Source organism: Bos javanicus, chromosome 24 (assembly GCF_032452875.1).
Source record: "Bos javanicus breed banteng chromosome 24, ARS-OSU_banteng_1.0, whole genome shotgun sequence".
Taxonomy (NCBI): Eukaryota; Metazoa; Chordata; class Mammalia; order Artiodactyla; family Bovidae; genus Bos; species Bos javanicus.
This window is the reverse complement of record NC_083891.1, coordinates 35717365-35732924: the sequence shown is the minus strand read 5'-3', so window position 1 is coordinate 35732924 and position 15560 is coordinate 35717365.

Sequence of the window (15560 nt, the reverse complement as noted above, 5' to 3'; positions counted from 1 at the left end):
CAGGTAGCTCTGACCTATTGAAAATTAAGTAGCGTCAAAGCTGCCTCTAGTCAGGAAGACCCTTCTTCTTTCATGGCCTCAAACTGGGACGTTCCCTTCAGGAGAAAAAGGGAGGGACTTGTAGGGTTTCCAAGGAATACTTTGGCCACCTGATGCGAAAAGCCAACTCACTGGAGCAGACCCTGATGCTGAGAGAGATTGAGGGCAGGAGGAGAAGGGGGTGACAGAGGATGAGATGTTTGCATGGCACCACTGACTTGATGGACATGAGTTTGAGCAAACTTCAGGAGATAGTGGAGGACAGAGGGGCCTGGCGTGCTACAGTCAATGGGGTCGAGAAGAGTCAGACATGACTTAGCGACTAAACAAAAACAGCAAGGAATTTTAAAGGCAATATACTTTCTGAACATTTTTCCCAACCAAGTTTGAACTGCCATAGAAGCAGGGGAAATCCCTTTGATTGGATAAACCACCAATTTCAGAATAAAACTAGAAAAGCGTCTCCCTGTTATTATTTCTCAAGTGCACCCGAACATGCCTATCTTGGGGGCTCATCATTCCTTTTTCTCACTGTTGTTCTTTTTTCCCGCCACGATGACAATTTGTAAGAATACACTTTTGCTTTCAGGTGGAACTCTATTTTCATTTTGAATTTTTGTAATTAAAAAACCTTTTTTGTATTCCTTCCAGTATTCCGATTTGCACTTGGGGACCAGTCAAGCCCCATTTTGAATTTTTTTAAATGCTCCGTGAACTTTTTAATTTTCCCTTTGTTTTCCCTGGGGTTATAATGAAATGCCAGGCTTCCTTCGTTGGGCAGCTTTGCAAGAAGAGGCTCTGATGAAAGATAGGAAGAGGGGGCTGAGAAGGGGAGGCCACCAGGCACATGGGCACGTGGCCTAAAGCATGTCCCACTTCTTATTCAAATGCTGTGGCCCGGGCGCTTTTGCTATCAGGACTCGCCATCTGGGTGCTTATTATCATTGGGAAGGAAAAGCAAATCCAGGGTCGGGCAGCTGAATCTATAGAAGGATGGTCTGGGGTCTGTTTTATATAACTAGACAATGATCTGGTTGCCAAGGATACCTTTTCACAACACATATGTAAGGCAGAGAGACCTTGACAAAAGGTTAAAGAAGCTGAATAGGATTTTACATTAGGCTGTCTGTTTCTTAATATTTTTCTTACACCTGAATGTGTCTTTTTTTTTAATGGCATAATGTGTGACAAGCCCAATGATACAAAAATAAGTCTAGGAATTTAGAAATCAGTCTTAATAAAAATCAGATTCTTCAGCCTAACCTGCCAAACTAATTATTACGGCTAGGGCTAGAATGTTTTGAATTTGTACACTGTTAAAAGTGAAGTTGAGGGGCTTCCCTGGTGAGCCAGTGGCTAAGACTCCACACTCCCAATGCAGGGAGCCCAGGTTTGATCCCTGGCCAGGGAACTAGATCCCACATGCTGCAACTAAGAGATCTAACATGCCACAATTAAGACCCGGCACAGCCAAGTAAATAAGTATTTTCTTAAAAAAAAAAAAAAAAAGAATGATAACTTTATTTCTTAAAAAAAAAAGTGAAGTAGAAACTAGAACTGAAGCAACCAGAGTAACTGCCTGAAAAGCTAGAATTCACTAAATATCTGCTCTGTTAGCTTCATTTTCTGCTTCCTACTATGGTCTGGAAAATAAGGCCACACAAAATACAAAGGAAACGAAGAGAGAGAAAATAATCATAATGTGAATTCTCTTTATAAATATGTTAGATGGACTTTGTTTCCTGTACTGTGCACAAAGAAATTAATGGCTGAAAAGCCTAAAATGGCAAAAGTAAAGTGTAATGAGCTTCAGCAGGTTCAGAGGATTCTACTGCTCTGAGAACACCTACATGAAAGATAGTGGGCATAAGAAAAATAAATGAAAAAATGAGTAACTCCTGAGTTTTGTGTATTAAATAAAAGATTTCTCAAGAAACACACTGAACAGGATGTCACTGGTATAAAACAGAAAAGGTGGTTTTTCAGGAGTTTCAGATGAGGATGTTTTGGAGATCTTGTCATTTGATCCTCTTTTCTTTCAGTTGTGTTGAGATATATTTGGCATCGAGCACTATATCCAGGGCTTCCCTGGTGGCTCAGATGATAACGAATCTGCCTGCAATATGGGAAACCTGGATTTGATCCCCAGGTCAGGAAGATCCCCTGGAGAAGGAAATGGCAACTGACTACAGTATTCTTGCCTGGAGAGCCCCATGGACAGAGGAGCCTGGCAGGCTACAGTCCATGGGGTCACAAAGAGCTGGACACAACTGAGTGACTAACACTTTCACTTTCACTTCACTGTTTTAAGGCACACAACATAATGATCTGACACAACATAATGAACATACATCATGAAATGATTACTACAATAAGTTTAGTTAACATTCATCATTTCACATAGACTCAAAATTGTTTTTTTTTTCCTTGTGATGAGAACTCTTAGGATCTATTAACAACTTGCAGATATATCATAACTACAGTCACTTGGAAGGAAAGTTATGCCCAACCTAGATAGCATATTCAAAAGCAGAGATATTACTTTGCCAACAAAGGTCCATCTAGTCAAGGCTATGGTTTTTCCTGTTGTCATGTATGGATGTGAGAGTTGGACTATGAAGAAAGCTGAGCACTGAAGAATTGATGCTTTTGAACTGTGGTGTTGGAGAAGACTCTTGAGAGTCCCTTGGACTGCAAGGAGATCCAACCAGTCCATTCTGAAGGTGATCAGCCCTGGGATTTCTTTAGAAGGAATGATGCTAAAGCTGAAACACCAGTACTTTGGCCACCCCATGTGAAGAGTTGACTCATTGGAAAAGACTCTGATGCTGGGAGGTATTGGGGGCAGGTGGAGAAGGGGAAGACAGAGGATGAGATGGCTGGATAGCATCACTGACTCAATGGACATGAGTTTGGGTGAACTCCAGGAGTTGGCGATGAACAGGGAGGCCTGGCGTGCTGTGATTCACGGGGTCGCAAAGAGTCGGACACGACTGAGTGACTGAACTGAACTGAACTGACAGTCATGTTGTACCTTACAGCCCTGGTCCTTATTTATCTTATAGCTGGAAGTTTGTGTTTTTTGATCACTCTCATCCAATTCCCCCTCTGCCCACCCCCCACCCCCATCTCTGGGAACCACACATCTGCTGATCCCTTCTTATATAAATGGAAGCTGGGGTTCAGAAGATGAAGTGTCTTCTGTAAGGGGCCGGGTGGTTAAGCGTGGCAGCCCAGAATCCATTCTCTTTCTCATCAGTATCAATGCCCCATATGGCTCTCTCATTCCAGTCAGCCAACAGGTTTCTTTTGAGCCAAGAGGTACATTTCATGAAAACTGAGCCAACATTTAAAACTTGATAGAGACACAGAAAAATATATGGACATCAAAGGGGGTGGTGGGAGGAATTGGGAGATTGGGATTGACACATATACACTGTTGACACTATGTATAAAGTAGATAACTAGTGAGAACCTACTGTTTAACACAGGGGAACTCTACTCAGTGCACTGAGGTGTGAATGGGAAGGAAGTTCAAAAGTGGAGGAATACATGTATATGTATGTAGCTGATTCATTTTTGCTGCACAGTAGAAACTAACACAGCTTTGTAACACAACTATGTGTGTGTCTGTATTTAGCTGCCAAGTCCTATCTGATTCTTCATGACCCCATGGACCATAGCCCACCAGGCTCCTCTGTCCATGTGATTTCCCAGGCAAGGATACTGGAGTGGGATTGCAGTCAGATTCTTTACCACTGAGCCACCTAGAAAGCAATCATACTCCACTAAAAATTAATTTAAAAAAAAATCAAAAGATCTCATACAAAACAGAGCACAGATTTCTTCCTTTATTAAAAATGAGAAGATTTAAGAAGACATACAGATGGCCAAGAGGCACATGAAAAGATGCTCAACATCACTAATCATCAGAGAAATGCAAATCAAAACCACAAAGAGATGTCATCTCAGACCTGTTAGAATGGCTATCATCAAGATGACAAGTGCTGGGGAGATAAGGGGAAAAGAAAACCCTCGTGCCCTGTTGGTAGGAATGTAAATTTTAAAAAACAGTATGGAGACGTCTCTCTTCTCTTCGCGTCTTTTGGGTTGGCCTGCCCTCACACCTAGAGTATGTATTTTCCTTTGCTTACCAAATAAAACTGAGCTGTAACACTGAGGTGTAACATTGGTCCGTGTCCATCGTTTCAAATTTTTGCTGTGACAAGACGGAACCGAGGAAATTGCACACTCCCCTGACATCTATGGTGCCATTTCTCGGATATAACCTGGCTGAAACAACCTCAGCTCTGCCCCCATGAGGCAGAAACCAGGTACAGCAGAAGCCCAACTCAGCAAAAGCTCCCATGGTGGAAGCTGAACGCAGAGAAAACCCAGTGCAGGGGAAGTGACAAGAAGCCCAGCGTGCTGGAAACTGGGACAGCAAAACCAAACTTAGCAGAGAGCTCATGTGACACAGTCTCAGATTCCAGAAGACCTCCGGATAAGAAACCTTGGGCCACTGGACAAAATCCCAAGAGGGATTGTCAGAAGATCCTCTGACCAATCCTGAGGAAATCTGGTACACTGATGGAAGCAACTTTGTCTTGGATGGAAAAAGAAGAGCCAGATGTGCAGTAGTCTCCAATTTTGAGACCATAGAGGCTAAATCTTTGCCACCAGTAGTCAAGGTACCAGGACATGACTCCTGGATTCACTACTCACAAGTCAAGCCATGGAAGAAAACAGAAGACACTCAATACACCTGTCAGGTTACAACATGCAGTGCCAGTCCAACAAGGATATATAAAACTCCTACTGACCATGAAAAATATCACTCACCCTTAGAGGGACACCACTATAAGCACTCTGAGGCTTGAGACTAGCAACAGGGAGAGACCCAAATAAACCTCGCCATTCCAGTCCAGCAGGAAGTAGCCAGAGAGACCTCAACACCCCTATTCCCAAAGAATTGGGCCTCCCATCTCTTGAGGGGGGAATGTTAGGTAGTTAGAATAGGAAAAAGGAGTTCAGAATAGTGGAGGCTAAAAGACAAAAAAGGAAAAGCCCACAAAAATAGAATAAAGGAAGGTCCGAGGACCATACTGAGAACCTCAGGTAGAACAAACAGCCCTCCTGGATAGCCCAGTTTACACAGGGCAGGCTCAGAAAGAGAAGAAAAAATCGTATAAAAACAGGAGCCAAAATTGAGCCATGGGCCTCTCTTCTCTTCATGTCTTTTGGGTCGGCCCACCCTCACGCCTTGAGGAAGTATTTTCTTTTGCTTGCGAAATAAAACTGAGCTGTAACACTGGTCCATCCATTGCTTTGAATTTTTGATAAGACAGAACTGAGGACATTACACACCCCCCTAACATTTCCAGTGAATATTCAGGACTAATTTCCTTTAGGATTGACTAGTTGGATCTCCTTGCAGGCCAAGGGACTCTCAAGTGTCTTCTCCAACACCACAGTTCAAAAGCATCAATTCTTTGGTGCTCAGCTTTCTTCACAGTCCAACTCTCACACCCCTACATGACTACTGGAAAAACCATAGCTTTGACTAGACAGACTAGACAGGCCAAGTAATGTCTCTGCTTTTTAATATGCTGTCTAGATTGGTCATAGCTTTCCTTCCAAGGAACAAGCATCTTTTAATTTCATGGCTGCAGTCACCATCTGCAGTGATTTTGGAGCCCAAAAAAATATAGTCTCTCACTCTTAAAAAAAAAAAAAAAAGTATGGAGATGCCTCAGCAAATTAAAAATAGCACTACCATATGATCCAGCAAATCTGCTTCTGGGTATTTATCCAAAGGAAACAAAATCACTATCTCAAAAAAAATCTGCACTCCCAAGTTCATTGCAGTGTTGTTTATAGTAGTCAAGAAATGAAAGATATGGCTTCCCTGGTGACTCAGTTAGTAAATAATCTGCCTGCAATATGGGAGACCCAGGTTTGACCCCTGGGTTGGGAAGATCCTCTGGAGAAGGCAATGGCAACCCACTCCAGTATTCTTGCCTGGAAAATCCCATGGACAGAGAAGGCTGGTGGGCTACAGTCCATGGGACCACAATATTTTATATATATACATATATATATATAAATACATATATATACATATATATATATTATTCAGCCATTAAAAAAAGGAAAATCCTGCCATTTGTGACAACATGGATGAAACTTGAGTATCATGGTAAGTGAAATAATTCAGACAGAGGAAGACAAGCACTAAATGATCTCAGGTGTATGTGTCCTCTACCATCTCCCAGAGTTTGCTCAAGCTCACATCCACTGAGTCAGTGATGCTATCTAACCATCTCATCCTCTGCTGTCCCCTTCTCCTTTTGCCTTCAGTCTTTCACAGCATCAGGTCTTTTCCAAAGAGTCAGTTCTTTGCATCAGGTGGCCAAAGTCTTAACAGTACTGTATTGTGTATTTGAAAGTTGCAGATGGGAAGTTGAGTGAAATTAGAAGATCACGAGGTACAAACTTTCAGTTATGAAATAACTATAGGGCTTAATGTACAGAGTAGGGGATGTTTCAATAGTATTGTAATAACTTTGTGTGTGACAGCTGGTTACTAGACTTCTTTTGGTGATCAGTTCATAATGTGCGTAAATGTACAAACATGATGTTACATAGTTGAAACTAATAATGCGTGTCTACTATATTCAGTTAAAAAGAGGAAGTTGCTAAGGGCATCAAAATTACAAGTTCTCATCATGAGAAAAAAAATGTGTAGCTATGTGAGGTGATCTATGTTAACTAAATTATAGTGGCAATAATTTCTCAATATAAACATATATCAAATCCTTTTTTAAAATGAGAAGACTGGGAAACAGCAGCAATCTGACAGAGCAGTGACTACCAAGAGCCAGAGCTACACTAAACTAACTGGAGTTAAGCCAAAACTAACTAGATCCAAACTAAACTAACTAGAACTTAACTAAACTAACTAGAACTAAACTAAAACTAACCTAGTCTTCAAATTTTTTAAGCAAAGTCATTCCACCGGAAATTATCCCACCTGATTAGTGTGTTAAGGTGAAATCTATTCAAATTTCACTTAATTCCCCAGAAATGAATCCTTCATGATTTGCTTTTAGATGGAGTGCTGAAAGGTTGTTGCTAAACAACACAAAGACGCCAGGATTCTTGGCCTCCAGAGGAGAAGAATTCAATCCGGGGCCAGAGGCGAGGTTTGATCGCTCAGAGCTTTTGTGTAATAGTTTTATTAAAGTATAAAGGAGATAGAAAAAGCTTCTGACATAGGCATCAGAAGAGGGCAGAAAGAGTACCCCCTTACTAGTGTTAGCCATGGAGCTATATACTCTCTAATTAGTTATTGCTGCTGCTACTGCTAAGTCACTTCAGTCGTGTCCGACTCTGTGCGACCCCATAGATGACAGCCCACCAAGCTCCTCTGTCCCTGGGATTCTCCAGGCAAGAATACTGGAGTGGGTTGCCATTTCTTTCTCCAATGCATGAAAGTGAAAAGTGAAAATGAAGTCACTCAGTCGTGTCCGACTCTTAGCAACCCCATGGACTCTGCCTACCAGGCTCCTCCATCCATGGGATATTTCCAGGTAAGACTACTGGAGTGGGTTGCCATTAATCAAAAGAATGTCTGAAGGTTGTAAAGACCTCACTAGACCTACTTCCATAATTTACACTTTAAGATAACAGGATTAGCCAGAAGGTTTTTTCCAGAGACTATCCTCAAGCAGGATACATGATTGTTATATAATCCTAAGGAATGTAGAGAGACAAAAAAGTTTGTCCTTTCCTCCTCCTTGAGAACTCCAGACCCCTCTCTCCTTGAGGACACCTGGACTTCTTATCAATCTGCCTAGGAATTGACTCTCTCATTCCCCCTTTTCTAGGAGAATTATGTTGCCAAGGGAAAGGGGCATCGTTTTCATCCATAACTACTTCCTGTTCAAGTTTAGGGGCGTGGTCCCTAAATTGTTAAGGCAACATATTCTCCTAACCCTCATATTGAGGGTCTCTGATCCAGGGGCCCCAAGTAATAGTTGGAGGAGGCTATGGCACTCGTAGGAGCTTAGATAACCATTTGTAACTTAAAAGCTTTTAGACGGTTAGAAAACCCCATTATACCGTTACAGAAGTAAGGCAAAATAGTCACTAAACCAAGTTAAAATCAAAATGAAAAGTCACATTATGTCCATAGTTACATCAGTCCATCTTAAGGTTGTTCGATGTCATCAATTTAAGAAGAGGCATCACATGCAATTGTTGTTGAAGGTATTTGTAGACTTGGAGAAAGTATTTTTCTTGAAGTGGAGATGTCCACCATGGGAAGCCTTCCACTGATGAGGAGGGGCACGCTCCACAGACCCAGCAGTTAGATTATTGTGAAATGCTTCGTAGGAGTGAGCCCAGGACAGGAAGGCATTGTCTTGAGGATCAAACAACAGACTCAGGATTTTAGGAGTCAGCAGAAGTAGGCTCAGATAGCTTATCAGGCCCATCTGAAAAGTACAAAGTCAGAGTATAGAAAGTAAAGACATAAAATGAAGTCACTTAGTTCTGGTCAGGGTGCCACCTCTTAACTCGACTGTGATGTACCCATGAATCAATTCCTGGCACTTTGACAGCTGTGGGAGAAGAAAGAATAACCTGGTAAGGGCCTTCCCAGAAGGGCTCAAGAGATGGGCCCCCAGACCCCAGTGTTTTTATGAGGACCTCAGTTCCTGGCTCAAATAGGGGCTTGCTTGACTCAGAGGCTGGGTCAGGAGTCATCTCCCGGAGTTCTTTTAATGTCTGTTGAAAAGCTGAGAGCTGAGTTACATAACTAGTTAATTCCAAGGCTTCAGGGTCTATAACAATGTCCGTGTGTAAGAAAGGCCTTCCATAAATATATTCAAAGGGGGACAGTCCTTCCTTTTTGAGGGCAGTTCGAGCCCTCATTAAAGCTATGGGTAGGACTTTAATCCAATTGTCCTGCGTTTCTTGAGTTAATTTGCACAGATGTCTTTTGATTATGTCATTAGCTTTTTCAACCTTTCCTGAGGATTGGGGTCTCCAGGAACAGTGTAAGTGATATTCTATTCCTAGAGCTTTAGACACCCCCTGAGTTACAGCGGGTTTAAAGGCGGAGCCATTGTGACTCTGAAGGCTCTGTGGCAGCCCAAACCTGGGGATAATTTCATGGATTAAAATCTTTATAACCTCCTTAGCCTGGTCACTACGACAGGGAAAAGCCTCAATCCATCGAGTAAAAGTATCCACCAAACTTGTAAGCAAGAATATCCATTAGCTTTTGGCATATGAGTAAGATCAATTTCCCAGTCCTCTCCAGGATACTTCCCAGTTCGTTGTAATCCAGATTTTGCTAGCTTTTCAGTCTTTGGGTTATTTTTCTGACAAACCTCATATCTTTTGATAGTGTTCTTTAAAGTTTTCATTACATTTTTCAGTTCAGTCGCTCAGTCGTGTCCGACTCTTTGTGACCCCATGAATCGCAGCACGCCAGGCCTCCCTGTCCATCACCAACTCCCAGAGTTCACTCAAACTCACGTCCATCGAGTCTGTGATGCCATCCAGCCATCTCATCCTCTGTCGTCCCCTTCTCTACCTGCCCCCAATCCCTCCCAGCATCAGAGTCTTTTCCATTGAGTCAACTCTGCATCAGGTGGCCAAAGTACTGGAGTTTGAGCTTTAGTATCATTCCTTCCAAAGAACACCCAGGGCTGGTCTCCTTTAGAATGGACTGGTTGGATCTCCTTGCAGTCCAAGGGACTCTCAAGAGTCTTCTCCAACACCACAGTTCAAAAGCATCAATTTTTCAGTGCTCAGCTTTCTTCACAGTCCAACTCTCACATCCATACATGACTACTGGAAAAACCATAGCCTTGACTAGACGGACCTTTGTTGGCAAAGTAATGTCTCTGCATTTCAATATGCTATCTAGGTTGGTCATAACTTTCCTTCCAAGGAGTAAGCGTCTTTTACTTTCATGGCTACAGCCACCATCTGCATTGATTTTGGAGCCCCAAAAAATGAAGTCTGACACTGTTTCTACTGTTTCCCCACCTATTTCCAATGAAGTAATGGGACCAGATGCCGTGATCTTCATTTTCTGAATGTTGAGCTTTAAGCCAACTTTTTCACTCTCCTCTTCCACTTTCATCAAGAGGTTTTTCAGTTCCTCTTCACTTTCTGCCATAAGGGTGGTGTCATCTGCATATCTGAGGTTATTGAGATTTCTCCCGGCAATCTTGATTCCAGCTTGTGCTTCTTCCAGCCCAGCGTTTCTCATGATGTACTCTGCATATAAGTTAAATAAGCAGGGTGACAATATACAGCCTTGACGTACTCCTTTTTTCCTATTTGGAACCAGTCTGTTGTTCCATGTCCAGTTCTAACTGTTGCTTCCTGACCTGCATACAGGTTTCTCAAGAGGCAGGTCAGGTGGTCTGGTATTCCCATCTCTTTCAGGATTTTCCACAGTTTCTTGTGATCCACCCAGTCAAAGGCTTTGGCATAGTCAATAAAGCAGAAATAGATGTTTTTCTGGAACTCTCTTGCTTTTTCCATGATCCAGCGAATGTTGGCAATTTGATCTCTGGTTCTTCTGCCTTTTCTAAAACCAGCTTGAACATCTGGAAGTTCACGGTTCACATATTGCTGAAGCCTGGCTTGGAGAATTTTGAGCATTACTTTGCTAGGGTGTGAGATAAGTGCAATTGTGCAGTAGTTTGAGCATTCTTTGGCATTGCCTTTCTTTGGGACTGCAATGAAAACTGACCTTTTCCAGTCCTGTGGCCACTGCTGAGTTTTCCAAATTTGCTGGCATATTGAGTGCAGCACTTTCACAGCATCATCTTTCAGGATTTAAAATAGCTCAACTGGAATTCCATCACCTCCACTAGCTTTGTTCATAGTGATGCTTTCTAAGGCCCACTTGACTTCACATTCCAGGATGTCTGGCTCTAGGTCAGTGATCACACCATCGTGATTATCTTGGTCATGAAGATCTTTTTTGTACAGTTCTTCTGTGTATTCTTGCCACCTCTTCTTAATAACTTCTGCTTCTGTTAGGTCCATACCATTTCTTTCCTTTATTGAGCCCATCTTTGTATGAAATGTTCCCTTGGTATCTCTAATTTTCTTGAAGAGATCTCTAGTCTTTCCCATTCTGTTGTTTTCCTCTATTTCTTTGCATTGATCGCTGAGGAAGGTTTTCTTATCTCTTCTTGCTATTCTTTGGAACTCTGCATTCAGATGCTTATATCTTTCCTTTTATCCTTTGCTTTTTGCTTCTCTTCTTTTCACAGCTATTTGTAAGGCCTCCCCAGACAGCCATTTTGCTTTTTTGCATTTCTTTTCCATGGGGATGGTCTTGATCCCTGTCTCCTCTACAATGTCATGAACCTCCGTTCATAGTTCATCAGGCACTCTATCTATCAGATCTAGTCCCTTAAATCTATTTCTCACTTCCACTGTATAATCATAAGGGATTTGATTTAGGTCATACCTGAACGGTCTAGTGGTTTTCCCTACTTTCTTCAATCTAAGTCTGAATTTGGCAATAAGGAGTTCATGATCTGAGCCACAGTCAGCTCCCGGTCTTGTTTTTGTTGACTGTATAAAGCTTCTCCATCTTTGGCTGCAAAGAATAGAATCAGTCTGATTTCGGTGTTGACCATCTGGTGATGTCCATGTGTAGAGTCTTCTCTTGTGTTGTTGGAAGAGGGTGTTTGCTATGACCAGTGCGTTCTCTTGGCAAAACTCTATTATTGCCCTGCTTCATTCTGTATTCCAAGGCCAAATTTGCCTGTTACTCCAGGTGTTTCTTGACTTCCTACTTTTGCGTTCCAGTCCCCTATAATGAAAAGGACATCTTTTTTGTGTGTGAGTTCTAAAAGGTCTTGTAGGTCTTCATAGAACCATTCAACTTCAGCTTCTTCAGCGTTACTGGTTGGGGCATAGACTTGGATTACTGTGATATTGAATGGTTTGCCTTGGAAACAAACAGAGATCATTCTGTCGTTTTTGAGATTGCATCCAAGTATTGCATTTCGGACTCTTGTTGACCATGATGGCTACTCCATTTCTTCTAAGGGATTCCTGCCCGCAGTAGTACATATAATGGTCATCTGAGTTAAATTCACCCATTCCAGTCCATTTTAGTTCGCTGATTCCTAGAATGTCGATGTTCACTCTTACCATCTCCTGTTTGACCACTTCTTATTTGCCTAGATTCATGGACCTAACATTCCAGGTTCCTATGCAATATTGCTCTTTACAGCATCGGACCTTGCTTCTATCACCAGTCACATCCACAGCTGGGTATTGTTTTTGCTTTGGCTCCATCCCTTCATTCTTTCTGGAGTTATTTCTCCACTGATCTCCAGTAGCATATTGGGCACCTACTGACCTGGGGAGTTCCTCTTTCAGTATCCTATCATTTTGCCTTTCATACTGTTCAAAGGGTTCTCAAGGCAAGAATACTGAAGTGGTTTGCCATTCCCTTCTCCAGCGGACCACATTCTGTCAGACCTCTCCACCATGACCCGCCCGTCTTGGGTGGCCCCACAGGGCATGGCTTAGTTTCACTGAGTTAGACAAGGCTGTGGTCCTATTGTGATTAGATTGGCTAGTTTTCTCTGATTATGGTTTCAGTGTGTCTGCCCTCTGATGCCCTCTTGCAACACCTACCATCTTACTTGCGTTTCTCTTACCCTGGACGTGGGGTATCTCTTCACGGCTGCTCCAGCAAAGCGCAGCTGCTGCTCCTTACCTTGGATGAGGGGTATCTCCTCGCCACTGTCCCTCCTGACCTTGAACATGGAGTAGCTCCTCTAGGCTCTCCTGCACCGTGCAGCCTTAAAGTCATAGGTAATTCTCTCAGGGCCTATGGCCCTAGTTCCTTCTGATATGATTAGGCCCAGATATCTAACAGATTGTTGACAAAGCTGAGCCTTTTCTCTTGATGCCTTGTAACCTCAACCTGCCAGGAAGTTTAGGAAATCTGAGGCTTGCGAACAAGCTTCCTCTGTCTCAGCACAGAGCAAAATATCATCTACATATTGTAACACCACTGCTTCGGAGCTATTAAAGTTTTGTAGATCCTGTGACAAACTTTGTCCAAAGAAGTGAGGACTGTCATGAAATCCCTGCGGCAAAACTGTCCAGGTTAACTGAGAAGCTGGCTGTGTAGAGTCCTCAAAGGCAAATAGAAATTGACTTTCCTTTGCCAAAGGCACTGAATAGAAGGCATCTTTCAAATCAATTACTGAGAAATATTTGACTTGTTCAGGAATTTCAGACAATAGAGTATAAGGATTAGGCACCATGGGGTATAAAGGAACTACAGCCTCATTTATTATTTGTAAATCTTGAACTAGTCTCCATTTACCATTTAATTTCTTTATACCCAAAATAGGAGTGTTGCATGGATTGTTACAGGGAATTAATAGTCCCTGCTCCTTTAAATTTTTGATGATGGGTTTTAACCCTTCCTTAACTTCAGGTTTCAGTGGGTTCTGCTGCTTATGAGGAAATAAGTGTGGGTCTTTGAGCTTGACAACTACAGGAATAGAATTTTGTGCTCGACCCAAGATTTTCCATCAGCTCATACTCTAGGATTTACATTTTGTTCAATTAAAGGGAGAGAAAGGGAAGGTTCCATATTCATGAAAACAGAGGCATGGACCTTGCTCAGTATATCCCTCCCCAAAAGGGGTGAGGAAGACTCTGGCACAATCAGAAACTCATGTGAACATCAGAAACTCGTGTGAAATAGCACCGAATCCCAGTCACAACTGACAGAAACACTGAAGTAATATGTTTAGGCTCATCCAGACAGTCCCGTTACGGAAGCGGATCGGGAAGAAAGTGGGCCAGGGGCTTCAGTAAGCACGGAGTAAGTTGCCCCAGTATCTAAAAGGAAATCAACGGATTGCCCCCCCCCACAATTATTAATACCCGGGGTTCCTCAGGTGTAATTAGGACCAGAGCTTGTGTGGGGACCCCCGGGCACCTTCAGTCCTGATTGTCTTGAGAGTCTGACCCCTGAAACCTACGCCTCTGGGGTCAGTCTCTCTTCCACTGTGGTCCTTTGCAGACGGGACGTGGAGCCGGGGGCGGCTTAGATGCCTGAGGGCAATCCCACTTGAGGCGCCCCTCCTTTCCACAGTAATAGCAAGCCCATCCCTTTTCACCTGGGTCCCTCTGGGCATTTTTCTCAGGCTGTTTAAGAACGTTTTTCATAGCCATGGCAAAGGCTTCCGCCTTTTCCTTTGTCTTTTTCTGCCTTCCTTTCTATTCCTCATATTCCCTACCATAATAGACTGTCTGAGACAGTTGTAACAGAGTATCTAAAGATTGATTTGATCCAAACACCCGTTTTAATAGCTTTCGGAGGATATCTGGAGCTGACTGAGTGAGAAATCTATCCTTTAAGATCACTTTTCCCTCTTCATTTTCAGAATCAATCTCAGTGAATCTGTCAAGGGCTTCTCTCAGTCTATCTAGGAATTTACCAGGAGCTTCCTTCTCCTCCTGTTCTATATCTGCCAATATGCCATAGTTTAAAGGCTTAGATAGCGCCTCCTGAGTCCTTCAAGAATACATCTGACAAAATGACTCTGATCCCATCTTCCTTTAGCTGTGTTATAGTCCCAGCCTAGTTCTGTAGTTGGGACCACCTGGTTCCCAGTGGGGAGGGCGGTTAGCTCGTTCTCCCTCTTCCCTACTGATTCATTACCAAACCATTCATCTCCATAAGCCACTGCTTTTCCCAAAACTTGACTTTTTGAGTCGGGAGTCAGCATTTGTCCCAAGATATATATCACATCCTTCCAAGTAAGGTCATAAAGCAGAGTAACATCTTTAAAAGCTCTAATATATTTTTCTGGGTCCTTTAAATAGTCTCCCAAATCTTCCTTGATTTTTTGTATTTCTTTATAAGAAAAAGGCTTATTAACTCTCATAGACTGATTATTTCTCCCGGTGGGTGCTTCATGAAGAGGCAACAGCTTGTGTGTCTGTTCCTCAGTCTCTGTGGCTGCTCTGTGCATATGATCCCAGGGATAGATTGGAGAAACCTGCTTTTCTTTATCTCTTTGTCTCCTGTCCTCCATCTCATCTAGCAAAGTCGGAGGACAGGAGGGAGCTGAAGGAGTCACACCCAAATCTATACCCTTAAGACACAAGTCTGGCATATTTCACAGAGAGATAAAGGGCAGCACATATGCTACTTCTACCCATTTTCCTTGTTTTCTACAGAACTGGTCTAATTGTAAAGCAGTATTATACTTAAGAGACCCTTCAACTGGCCACTGTTCACCGTCCTCCAATGCATACCATGGCCACGCAGTATCACATAGGAAGACCAGGTGTGTCTTCTTTAAGCCCTGGGGATCAAATCTATCCCAGTTTTTCAGGATACAGTTCAAAGGAGTGAGGCTGGGATTGTTAGCTCCCATCTGTAAGAGAGAAAAAAGCGACCAGCGCCCTCTTTCTGCTAGAGGCGTCCCTCCCTACTC